The 13256-nt window shown below is 38.5% G+C and overlaps 1 long non-coding RNA gene and 1 other non-coding gene across 3 annotated transcripts in view; one reads left to right on the top strand and one right to left on the bottom strand.

Annotated features, from left to right (window-relative positions):
• Nucleotides 1–3792, top strand: part of LOC125485479 — a 12243-nt gene extending 8451 nt beyond the window's left edge. For both annotated transcript variants that reach the window (XR_007264202.1, XR_007264201.1), the window contains exons 2-3: nucleotides 3424–3572; nucleotides 3656–3792. This is a non-coding gene — a long non-coding RNA (uncharacterized LOC125485479). The remainder of the gene's footprint in view (nucleotides 1–3423; nucleotides 3573–3655) is intronic.
• Nucleotides 2406–2488, bottom strand: trnas-uga. The gene has a single exon. It is a non-coding gene; the product is annotated as a tRNA-Ser (tRNA).
• Nucleotides 3793–13256: the final 9464 nt, after the last annotated feature.

Here is a 13256-nt window from a genome sequence, read left to right as displayed (position 1 = left end):
TTCATCCAGCTCTACACCTTGTTATCTCAGATTCTCCAGCATCTCTGATACAATTGGTGGGTAGGTATTGTTTTATGGCACAACTGATGCTTCTTCCATCAACCTAATTGATAATTTGGAAGAAAGTAATTGGTAATATTGTGCTACAATCATACTCAGCAGCAGACTGTCGATAGAGCTTACTGACCCGCAAAACAGTGGATAACATAAAAATTCTGCAGTCCTCCCAAGTCCAATTGTGGTCTGTTAAATAACTAAGGGGAGGAGTAGGATCCCCAAATATTATCATCCTCAATGATGGTGAAGGCCAGCTAGTCAGTGCAAAAAAATGAAATTGAAGAATTTGCAACTACATTCATCCAGAAGTGTGGAATGGATGATCTGTCTCAGTCTTGTCATTAGACCCTCAACAACATAGATTCCAGTTTTCATACATTCAATTCTTTCCCTGTGATATAAAGAAATGACTGAAGGCACAGGATGCAGCAAAGGCTATGGGTCCTGACAACATCCAAACTGAAGTAGTGAAGACTTGTACTTCAAACTAAGTTGCAGCCCTAACAAAGCCATTCCAGAACAGCTACAAAACTGGCATCAATGTCTCAAATTGGTAGTATGTACTGCCCACTAAAAGCAGGACAAATCCAACCTAGCCAATTACAACCTCATCAATTTACCCTCAAATATAAGTAAAGTGAAACGATGGAAAATGTTGCTGGCTGGGCTATCAAAAAGCACCTAGTCAGTAATAACTTATTCAATGATATTTAGCACCAGAGTTCATTACAGCTTTGTTTCAAAAATGGACAATGAAACTCAATTCAAGATGTTAGTTAAAATGGACTTTACGATAGATTTTGACTTGAGTGTGACATCAAGAAACCCTAGTAAAATTGAAATCAATGGAAATTCTCCATTGGCTGGAACATATCAAACACAAAGTTTGTGGCCATTCATTTCAAGTCCAGGACGAAGCTGCGGGACTTCTTCAGGCTAATGTCCAAGGCCCAGTACTGGCCTTCCCTCTATTATAAGGATAGAAGTGGGGAATTTCACAGTTGATTGCACAGTGTTCAGGATCATTTGTAGCTCTTCAGACACTGAAGACATCCTGTATAGAGCAAAACCTGCTATTTGCTGAGATAAGAGACTAGTCCCTCTTTAAGCAGATTACACTTCAAGTGCTTGTATATTTGATCTCAAAGAAAAATATTGTTTTGACTTCCACGAAGCCACAGGTAAAGTTGTCGCAGAAAGGAGAATTTGGAGTTGGTTGCTAATTTCTGTGAATCATTTTGAACTAAAAGTAACAAGTCAGCACAATTGCTGTTGATAAAATAACTTGTACAAGTTGTCTGTTTGTACTTTATGGTTGTCTTGTTCTTTTTGTCTCCTTGTTGGTGCCAATAGAGATTAATTAACTCTGAGTGATCTTGTTTTGTATAGTTTAAAACTGTTGGTGTCTGTACAATATCTCTGTACAAAATGGCCTGAACATAATTCATGATGAAATATTTGTTTCAGTTGTTCAAAAGCAAATGTTTTGTTTGATGAGGATGGAATTTCTAGGAGTCTCCATCTGGCATGAGAGTGTAATAAGATCCAACAGTCGAGGTAGAGACAATGCGAGGTTTGTCGATGAAAACATACAGACCTTTTTCTACCCTCTTATGCCTGTAAGTCACAGTTCTTGAAAACTGAAGCATAAATGTTGTTAAATTGAATGGGTGTTGCAGATGTTCAGTGTGTGTGGAAACTTTCAGGCTTCCTTTTGTTTTGTGCTAAACAAGTTAAGGTTCTTCTTGGAAACTAACCTTGTTGCATTTTGGAAGTTTGAAAAAATGGTCACAAAGTAACTTGTGAGAAGGATAATAAACAACATACATTTTTCAAACAATGAGTCCTGGAATCCTGGTTAATGATTCCAGGATATGAGAAACATGGAGATTTTTAACTCCCATACAAAGTTCAGACATATTTAGATTGATTTTTCTTTCCTGTTTAGAGTGTTACGATTAATCTTGAGTTATATTAATTTGAATGAGAAACCTTGCAAAGTTTGAAGATTTTCATACAATCCCTACAGCCTGGAAACAGGCCCTTTGGCCCAACCAGTCCACACCGACCCTTGGAGCATCCCACCTAGACCCATCCCTCTATAACCCACCTAAGCTACGTATCCCTGAACACTACGTGCAATTTAGCATGGCCAATCTGCCTAGCCTGCACATCTTGGACAGCCTGTACTGTGGGAGGAAACAGAAGCACCTGCAGGAAACCCATGCAGACACGAGGAGAATGTGCAAACTTCACACAGACAGTCGCCCAAGGGTGGAATCAAACCCGGGTCCCTGGTGCTGTGAGGCAGCAGTGCTAACCACTGAGGCACTGTGCTGCCCTAGAAAAGTAGCCAGCAGGATTTGAACCTGTGCGGGGGGAACCCCCATGGATTTCAAATCCATCGCCTTCACCACTCGGCCACAACTGCAGGTCTCATACAATTCTTAAAAAGGAAGATAATGTTCCAATTAGCAGTACTCAAATTTAAAAATGTAAACAAATGATGTGAGCCTGATACAGTGGACTCATCATGTTAAAATTCACAAAAATAACAGATTGGTTTGAGAAAAAAATGGAACAAAATGTTCGGAGAAAATTAACATTCATCTAAAATGCTGCGCAATTCTGTGCTGAAAGAGTGCAGAGTTTGAAATAGTCTTTTTTCTCTATTAGTAAGGAAAGATTTTTAAAAATACATAGAATGATGCAAGTGCATAAATTGGAGATTGCTTTGCTCCATCCTTTGGTGAAACAGGTAGAGAAGTTAATCCTTTCTACTAGCATGTTAAGATTTCATTTCAGTGGATTAATTTATTCTGCTTTATATGGAATGGATTTTTTTTTTACTTTTGTTTATAGGTGTAACAAGATGTGGGAGTGGGAAGAGAGGCCGTTGCAGATGATTTTATAGTATTGATTAGATAGATAAGTTTGGATCAGACAATAACAGTTGCACCCCAACTGACAATAGTAGAGAGACATTGGAAGATGATGATGTGGTCGATTTGCTAAAGGCAACAAACAGGTTGCGAAGTATTAAGTGTAGATAGTTTGTCAGAGTCACATAGGTATCATTTGTTGACTTTGATAAGAGTCTTTTTGAAAAAGTGAATGACATGGATTTTGTGAGATTTTATAAAATTCAGTGGTCCTGGACATAATTGTTACTTCAACTGAAGATTGCTGAATTCTGAAAGGTCAGTATTGCTAACTGATTTTATAAGACATCATAAAATACACAAGAGTCTTGAGCTGTCTCGGACAGTGGCATAATTCCTTTTATAGTCAGAGGATTTCACTTCAATTGCATTTCTTTCAAATTAGTGAAGAATTCATAAATTTGCACTCTATGTCTTCCTTTAGGGGAAGGTTGCAAATATTGCTTGTGAAAGTTCTTTGACTGATGAGAGAACAACCTATGTCGAACAAGAGGAGCATGTGCAGTGCAAGCTTGGCCTGGAGAATCCCACTGTGACCATTGACCTTCAGACATTGGCATCAGAAGTGAGGCAGTAAGTTGAGTAATACTTGCTCCATTGTATTGGGCTTGCTTTGTGATGAAAATTTAGCGTGCTTTAATTTCGTCCTCTAACAGATACTGCAGAGATGTCGGCTGACAATCAACGTCCATTGTGTTCACATCCTGACACACCAGAAATGGCATTGTGGCTCAGTGGTTAGCACTGCTGCCTCAAAAGACCTGGGTTCGATTCTAGCCTTGGGCGACTGTCTGTGTCGAGTTTGCACATTCTCCCCGTGTCTGCGTGGGTTGCTCTGATTTCCTCCCACAGTCCGAAGATGTGCAGGTTAGGTGGATTGGCCATGCTAATTTGCCCCTAGTGTCTAGGGTGGGAAATGGAGGGATTGGGTAGGGGGTGGGTCTGGTTGGGATGCTCTTCAGAGGTCGGTGTGGACTCGATGGGCTGAATGGCCTGCTTCTACACTTCAGGCATTCTATGAACTGTTATGGATAAACAGAGGCGAGTACATTACAGCAATGTGATGTTATACCTACAGTGGAGGAGAGAAGGCACCCATGTGAGGGCCTCTGACAATGGTGTGGACACTGTTTTCCTCACATTAGATTTGTCTGTGATTCAACAGAGACGCAATATATAATGATGAAATTGCTGTAGTGGAAGGTCGCCATGCACCAGAGCAAGATGATGGATCTGTGGCATTTTTAGCACAGGATCAGCCATTTCCACAACATCACCATGTGACAGCAGTTTAAATTTCAGAGGCAGTTTCTGCAGTAGTCCAACAACAACTTCTGGCTGGGACTGCAGCAACTGTACCATCGGATCAAGAGCAACCCTTCATAGCTTCTGACCAGATGCAGCCCAGAGTAGAGACATTTGATCCTGAGTTCACATTCACAACAAAGGAAGTCCCATCACAAAGAATGGGAATAAGTAGGATGTTGAAAAGTCCATACCAATAATAGCATCTCACCTAATAATGTTCCTGCAACCAATTACCTGCTTGGCTATTATTACTTGGGGATATTCTGCTTATTCCAACATCTTGCCCTTTACATTGAAACCTACTTTTAACTGCACATTTGGTATTGTATTTTTTGGTCTCTTGGTTCACTTTCCTGGAATCACTATTCGTTAAGGAGTGTTTCAAAGTCCTTATTTGTATTGTGTCACATCATTTCCATCATTTTTGTGTGTTATCAACTGTTACTGAAACAGTAAGTAAAGTCATGACCGTTCAAAAGAAAATGACACACTTTTTCACTGTTTTGTGTAATTGAGGGAATTTCTTTTAACATCAATACTGTCAAAAAAAATCAAAACTAAACACAATGGAAGATATGTGACACGCATGACTACCTCGGGATAATGTTTCTATTTATAAATAAAAGCCATTTGTTTACATATTTATCGGCAGTTTCTTTATCATTCCGGAAGGGAAGGAGGGAAGTACACAGTCTGGGAGGGAGATGATGACCATGCATTTAGTGTCAAATTCTGGAAAAACCCATCTGGTTCACTAATGTCCTTACCTGGTCTGGCCTACATGTGACTCCAGACCTGCAACTGAACTGCCCTCTGGGCAATTAGGGATACATAATAAATGCTGGCCTAGTCATTGACACATTCATCTGTGAATGAATTAAAAAAAAGTCTTCTCAAATTTGTGTTTTTGAGGAACTGAGCTGATGTTTCTGATTTTATATTAATTTGACTGGAAACCCTTTGAATCTCCGTAATTTGTCAAGTTTTGTGAATCTCCAATGCAGAAGCTTTAAAATAATACGCAAGCCCTTTAAATGCCTTTGTGGAAAAATCAGATGTGAATTGTTGGACATACTTTTGACATTGTGACGCTATGTGGAGGAAGAGCAACTCATTATTATTATTATCATTATCGTTATTATCCTTATTGCCAAATGTCAATATCCAGATACTTGTTTTTGTGACTGTACATTTTCCTCTGATTAATAACTTAAGGATATTGATGTAACATAAGTCTGATGAAAATCCAGATGAAAGTGTAATGGTTTATGAACCTTTTCTGCATAATTGCTAAAAATGAAGAACAGTTATTGTTGCACAGTTTATTATTGCAATTTTTCAAGTCAAACAAAAAAAGACAGGTAAAGCAGCTAAGTATTAATGAACCTCACCATTCACAATCAGTGTAATGAATGAACTTCTGTCCCTGGGCTACTATCATAAAGCAATTCATTTGAAGGTCAATAGTTTGAAAAAATTTCCTGTATAGAAACTAGTTTACTCTCTGTTCTATTTAACTCATGACATTCAGTTAACAAAAACAACTCCAGTTTGTCATTATCAGAAGAAACTATATGAAACCAGAAGTTCCAGACTATTTTTTCACAGATCACTTTACAGGCTTTATTTTATGAAACAAATTCAATATAATTGTGAAACAATGCTGCCTCTTTTGCTTGCATGCAAATTAAATAAAAACACGTTCCTTTTAATACTTCCTTTTCAATTCAAAATTTGCCTATGTTGAGTCCCATACTTTACAAGTCGCAATAAATAAAGCGTCCCAAAATTTCAGTTGGCTTCCTGAAATTTTGGAAGTATGCTATATGAGTTCCTTTCACCAATGTAAAATTGTTACAAAATTAGGTTTGAATTTGAATTCACTATTTGTGTTCAGGGGCATGAATGACGTCTAATTCAATTTCCTCAGACTATCCTTCATATACCAGTCTAAATGATGGTGATTATCAACTAAACTAGATCTGTCTAGAGCAGAATCATCAGAGAACACAGACTAAACATTAAACAATTTAATATTTACTTGCTACATTTACCAATGATTGAGTTGGGATAGGAATTAATGACTAATACATGTTAATTTAAGTACATTTATGGTAAACATCACCACTTGATTATATTTTGAAATTACAGCAAGAATAGTTAATGATCCACTTTCTAAGCTTCAGGAATTTGTGGCCACCCTGCCTTCAATTTTATAACCGTTAAAATCATTGGATGGAAAATCGTGAAATGTTTGTGACTTTCTGATAGGCACGACCAGAAAATCATCCCTGTAGTGTTAACAGAATCCAGATCATCAACAGTAATTTAAATGCAGGCAGGAGGCTGACAAATACATTTGAAACATGACTGTGAGAGAGGAACTTTAATTATATGTTTCTTAAACTGAAATAAGTTGCCATGCAACCATATAAACAAATAAAAGTACACAATACCCTATTTGCTTTTGAAGACACTTTAATTAATGAATAGAAAATCAGACAGGAAGTGCTATGAGCATTTCATGGACCTGACTTGTTTTCTTTTATTCTTTCCACCCTTTAGATTATTTATCTTGAAGTGTAAGCTTAAGTCTTGAACCTTCAGATCTAATCTCCTGCTCCTGTGAATTAAAACAAGTTTGGATCATTTTCTAACAGGACACTTGGCTTTTATTCCCCATATCTACCATGACAGAAAGAAAGTAATACTGTAGCACACTGTGGATAAACATTTCCTAGTTTTGTCATAAATAACTTCTAAAATGTGTAGCAGCAATTCCTAGCATCTGTGAGCAGGACATACTAGTGACACAATCAAGGGAAGGACCAGAAATATCAGCAGATATGGAAGTGAATTGTTTGTCTTCACAGATAAAACCTTTGACATCACTGGGTTACCAGCCATGTTGACAAGTCATTTTAAGCTTTTATGTTGTAACAGAGTGCATTGCTACACTCGTGAAGGATTATTCCATGAGGTTATGTTAAAATAAGAGAGTAGACAACTGAGTTGTGCCAAATCTAGGAATGTTTGTTATAGGCAGTCTTTTAAAAACTCCTGCTTATGAACAAACTGAAAACACCATGTGAAGGGAAAACATAAATTAAGCTGCATCAAAGGCTGTACAGTAGAAAACAAACTGACGGTTAAATATGTACTTATCAATCTTTTGCTCTTGAGCCTCTTCTCTAAACGTCTACAGAAATGAAAAAAGGCAGAAATGAAAAACATAGAAAATTCATGATTTGTCAACACTCAGGCTTGTTATTTCATATTCCCAACAGTAAACCAATGGATGGACAGGTATAGCAAAATTAATTTCCTTGTACTGAAGTAAGTGACTGGGAAAAAGAAAGAGAATGTAAATGGATGTTTTTTTTCCCTTTTATTCATACACAGGATGAAGGTGTCACTGGCTAGGCAGCATTTATTGCCCTTCCCTAATAACCCAGAGGGCAGTTAAGAGTCAACCACATTGCTGTGGGTCTGGAGTCACATGTAGGCCAGACCAGGTGAGGATGGCAGTTTCCTTCCCTAAAGGACATTAGTGAACCAGATGGATTTTTCCTGAAAATTGACAATAGATTCATGGTCATTGTTTGATTCTTAATTCCAGATATTTATTGAATTCAAATTCCACCATCTGCCAGGGCAGGATTTGAACACGGGTTCCCAGAATGTTATCTGGGTCCGTGGATTAATAAAAACCGAAAGAACTGCAGATGCTGTAAATCAGGAACAAAAACAAAGTTGCTGGAAAAGCTCAGCAGGTCTGGCAGCATCTGTGAAGGAAAAAACCATTAACAGTTCTGAGGAAGGGTCACCGGACCCGAAACATTAGCTCTGTTTTTTTCCTTCACAGATGCTGCCAGACCTGCTGAGCTTTTCCAGCAACTTTGTTTCTGTCCCTGGATTAATAGTCCAGTGATAATACCACTAGGCCATTTTCTCCCCCCAACATAAAAGTACCCTCTTAAAGGTAAAGTGTGTTCAACAAAGAATGAATAATCTACTTAACTGCTTTAATATTAGTGATTGTATATTTACTGTAAGAAGAATTGTATTGAGCTATAAAATCAACTTTATCCAAAGTGAGGCACAATCCAAATTCAATGCATACTCCCTGTGTGTATCTAGGTCAATTGGCAGTAGTTCAGTAAATTGGTTTGCCAACCTAGTATCATTGAGCTGTGAGCCATTCGTGAGTGTAAAGGTAATTTTGCAATGACTTAAGTCAACAGTACGGCCTAAGTGGGAGAGATGTCTGTTTGCTAAGAGTGGCATGTGGGTTATTGAGAAGCAGAGCCATTCTTGTAAAAAAAAAAATTAGGTTAATAATTTTACCCTACATTTTGTTGACAATCTCAAACAGTAGTGAATTAATGCTAAGAAAACTAAGATTAGCATCATGAACCAGATTTGGAAACGAGGTGAAATAAGTATGAGGCCCCTGATTTGCAAAGTCAATGGATCTAAAGCCAAAATCAGGTGGGTTGCCTGCATGACTAATGTGATTCCCAGATGTGAAGTATAGAGTTCACTTACAGCCTCAACTGAATGCTAATAAGTTGCATGTCAAGCAGGTTTCTTCAGTGCCATATGGTGCCCTTGTCAACAAGGCATATGGCATGCTTGCCTTCATCAGCCGGAGCACTGAGTTTAAAAATTGGCAGGTAATGTTGCACCTTTATAGAACCTTACGTTAGGCCGCATTTGTATTATTGTGTTCAATTCTGGTCGCCATACTACCAGAAGGATGTGGTGGTTTTGGTGAGGGTACAGAAAAGATTTACCAAAATGTCGCCTGGCATGGAGGGCATTAGCTATGAGGAAAGGTTGCAGAAACTTGCGTTGTTCTAACTGAAACGGCGGAGGTTGAGGGGCAACCTGACAGAGGTCTAAAAGATTATGAAGGGCATGGACAGACTGGACAGTCAGAAACTTTTTCCCATGGTGGAAGAGTCCGTTACCAGAGGCCATAGGTTTAAGGTGCGAAGGGGCAAGGTTTAAAGGTGATGTACGAGGCAAATTTTTTACACAGAGGGAGGTGGGTGCCTGGAACTCGCTGCCGGAAGAGGTAGTGGAAGCAGATACTATAGTGACTTTTGAAGGGCGTCTTGACAAATACATAAATAGGATAGTAATAGAGGGATACGGTCCCCAGAGGGATAGGAGGTTTTAGTTGTGATGGGTAGCACGTCGGTGCAGGCTTGGAGGGCCGAAGGGCCTGTTCCTGTACTGTAATTTTCTTTGTTCTTTGTTCTTTGTTCTACGTTTTGCTGGAACAGTGCGTGTTGCACAAATAAATTTCTCAGGCGTGATGTATTCAGACATAATTCTATTATAAGAAGTATCTTCAAATATTTCATACAATTATGGATTCCATGCCATTAGTTGTAAGTGCAACACCACTTTAAAGCTTCACAAGAACGTTTGATGAATTAATGCCCTGACCAGTTTTATGTTCTGGAAACACGTATCAGGAACAGGGCCTTGCAAACTTGACTGCTGTATTCACCTTCTAAATTTAATTTACAACTACTCGAGATTTATATATTTGTGTTTCATGTTTTGTCAAATAAAAGTGTTGTGAGACTACCCCGTAGAGGAGATCACCATCCTTCCTGTAGCCTCTTTGTGACCTGATTTGCACTGAGTTCCAGAACTGCTGTAAAATGAAAATTGCACACCCTAAAGATTCTGATGTAGATCATGACAAATACGCATTAATGCTAAAACTCATTTATGTTGGTCAGATTAAATTTATTAAATTAGACAAACCTCACATCCAGCTAACTGGCCCCTAACTACTATTCTTGTGATAGAAGTTACATGAGCTAACATATAGGGCAGTACTCAGACGATATTGAACAGGCAGTGGCGTTTGGCTCAAAGAAATTATGCCATGGTGTCATGCCATTCTCCTCCACTTAGTCTTTCCCCAGAATATCCAGACCAGTTTAAATGGCATTCTGCAGAACACAGCAGGCTGTACTCACTGAAGCATACTTAAAATCCCTCATGACCTCTCAATGACAACACTTGTAAAAACATTTGTCTTAGTGCAAAATTCCTCTGAGACTGGCTGAGCCACTTTTAGGAGGAACATTATCCACGGCAGCACTGCTACCTTAATGAACCTTTAATGTTATGGCTTGACCTGACCCTGTAGCACAAGTGGAATTAAACTCCCTTCTCCTGGGTTAATTGCTGATTCAGTTTTCCTTCTGTTTCAGGTCCAGGTTGCCTTTACTCTGACACTATAGTTGTATCACAAATGGATCTTTATTTGTAATATTAATGAACTTTGTAAGTTGTTGTGCATAAATGTCTTAGCTATGGAAAGATCATGACTTGCAAATTACAGCTTGCACTAATTTATTTATCATGAACGAATGCTCTAGAATGATATAAAAGGTTGTACATTAACTGCAGTAATGAAGAAAATTAATATCAGCATTTTAATGATTGGGAGCTTATAATCACTAGATATCATCCAAGCACATTGCACAGAGATCTTGACATGATTTTCTGAAAAGAAACTTACAGTTTCAAGCATGACAAAAATTTAAATTCAGATCATTTAAACTCTTGGCGCATGATCTAAGTTATGGAAGGAAATGAAACAATTTTTTAATTGTAAGTCAATGCACATAATTCTGGTTTTGTTTAAAAAGGTTACTGATATTGAGAACAAGTTCTCCAAAATTTCAAAATAAATGTCGGAATGCTTGGGAGATCTGTGGCAGAAAATTGACAATTATGTTATTCTGATATTCTTAGTGGTCAAGATTAACATAATCATATTTGCAAAGTGATGCAAAGGAATGGTCAGTATATCAAAGGTCCTCGGAGATCAGTGGGTAGAAAGGTTTTTAACCTGCCTGATTCAGGAGCTCAGGCCATGTTTCAGTCCTTAAATTGGATTCTTTCTGAGTTCATGGTCTCTCATTTTCCATTTACATCTTTAACTCCTTTTACTTTCAGATCAGTAATTGCTAATCTTAATACTCTTAGCACAGCTAAGAGAACTACTGTGCCATTTTACTTCATGAAGATCCATCATATTAATTAGCTTAATAATCAATAAAGTACTATCGGGGGAAAATTGGACAGGCTGAAATCAGGGGCAGAGAAAGTGATGTGCAGTTACGCTGTGCAATCTCAGAATGATGTAGGTAGCATACAAAAGTCATGTTGCATACTCCTTATAATGAATGTACTTCACTACTCTAAAAGCTGTGAAGTATAGTGATTGAAACTGCTTGGAGAAGAATGGAACACTTGGAAGAAGCAACAGAAATAGTGTCTTAGGCCACTAAGGTTTTTCAGGTACCATGCTGGAGGCTTTGATGCAAGAACTTAACAAGATTGGAGAGGCAGCTTCCCTCCAGGCCAAGGAGGCCTTCAAACAATTGCTAAGAACACCAAGGCAGCAGTTAACTGTGGTCAGTTCTGTTTAACCCTGAGCACAGATAAAGGTTTCTGACCTCAGGAGTGGTCAAGGTAAGTGAATGCAAATTATATGTCACATCACATACCCACTGCAAGAATATTGTTGAGTGGCTTTAGGACATTTTGAGGGAGAAAGCTCAACTGCCTGAGGTCATGTTGTGTACCAATGACATAGCAAGAATGAAGATGATTACAGAGTTTAAAGAGGTTGGATAGCTGTGAAATGCAGGACCTCCAAAGTAGTAATCCATGGACTACTGTGGGTGTCACAAAAGTATAATGATAAAACTGATGAAATTTAGCTGCAAGAGGGAGGACATAAGATGCCTGAGATATCGGGACTGTTTCTGGGTGACACAGATCCTGTACGTGTTAATGTGACCAGGACCAATATTGTATGTGCTCATGGACTTTTCTTGTTGCTGTGGGAAAATGGGACCTGAAAGTACATTTAGAAGGGAGAGGAGAAAATTTGGAAATGGAAAGCAGAAAATCAGTAAGTGTGTTTGGAAGACAAAGGAAAGAAAGGTTAAAAAATAACTGTTTTGCTGTATTACATTTTGCCAAAGGGTATGTTTATAAGTTGCTGGAACAGTTGATAATTAATGGTTAAATAATACATTGTCTTGTTAAGTATGAGAATGCAGTAAAGTTATAGCGATTCTTCATTTTGTAAGAATAAAGTGTATTTTGATTAAAGCTTAGTGGTGGACCAATTGAATAATATCTGGAACTCAGCGCCTTACATTTCTCTTTAAAACAAAATTAACGTTAGGATCTTGTCTATCTCCATAATATATTTTGGGGTAGCCTTGTTTGATCTCTAACATGTGTCACCGTCAGCAAACCATCTCTTCCTGACATTATGGTGGAGGGAAGGTCATTGATAAAGCAAATGAAAATATTTGGGCCCAGGACACTACCTTGCTTCTTTTCAATAAGGCTAGGGAATAGGGGCAATACAGTTGCACAGTAGTTAGCACTGCTGCTTCACAGTGCCAGGGACTGGAGTTTGATTCTAGCCTTGGGCGACTGTGTGAAGTTTGCATGTTCTCCCCCCCCCACCCCTGTTTGCATGGGTTTCCACTGGTGCACCAGTTTCCTCCCAGAGTCCAAAGATGTGCAGGTTAGGTAGCCATGCTAAATTGGCCCATAGTATCCAAAGATGAGCAGGCTAGGTGGATTAGCCATGGTAAATGTGGGGCTATGGGGATAGGCTGGGTCTGAGTGGGATGCTTTTCAGACGCTTTTCATAACTTTGATCTCAGCTCATCTGCCTTATTCTGGAAATGTCTATAGACAGAGAAACAGAGTTTACATATTGCCTCCAGTATGACAGACCATAGTATGATGCTATAGTTGTTATTGAGACACAGCTGTAAGACAGGGAAGAATGGCATCTCAAACTGCTTGGTTACATTGTTTTCCAACAAGATAGAGCGGAGATTAAAGAGATGCAAGAGGGTGACAATAAAGATTAACTAAACATTT

The sequence above is a fragment of the Rhincodon typus genome, chromosome 19 (assembly GCF_021869965.1).
Source record: "Rhincodon typus isolate 14 chromosome 19, sRhiTyp1.1, whole genome shotgun sequence".
Classification (NCBI taxonomy): Eukaryota; Metazoa; Chordata; class Chondrichthyes; order Orectolobiformes; family Rhincodontidae; genus Rhincodon; species Rhincodon typus.
The sequence above is the reverse complement of the archived record's forward strand: the minus strand, read 5'-3'. Positions and strand labels throughout refer to the sequence as shown.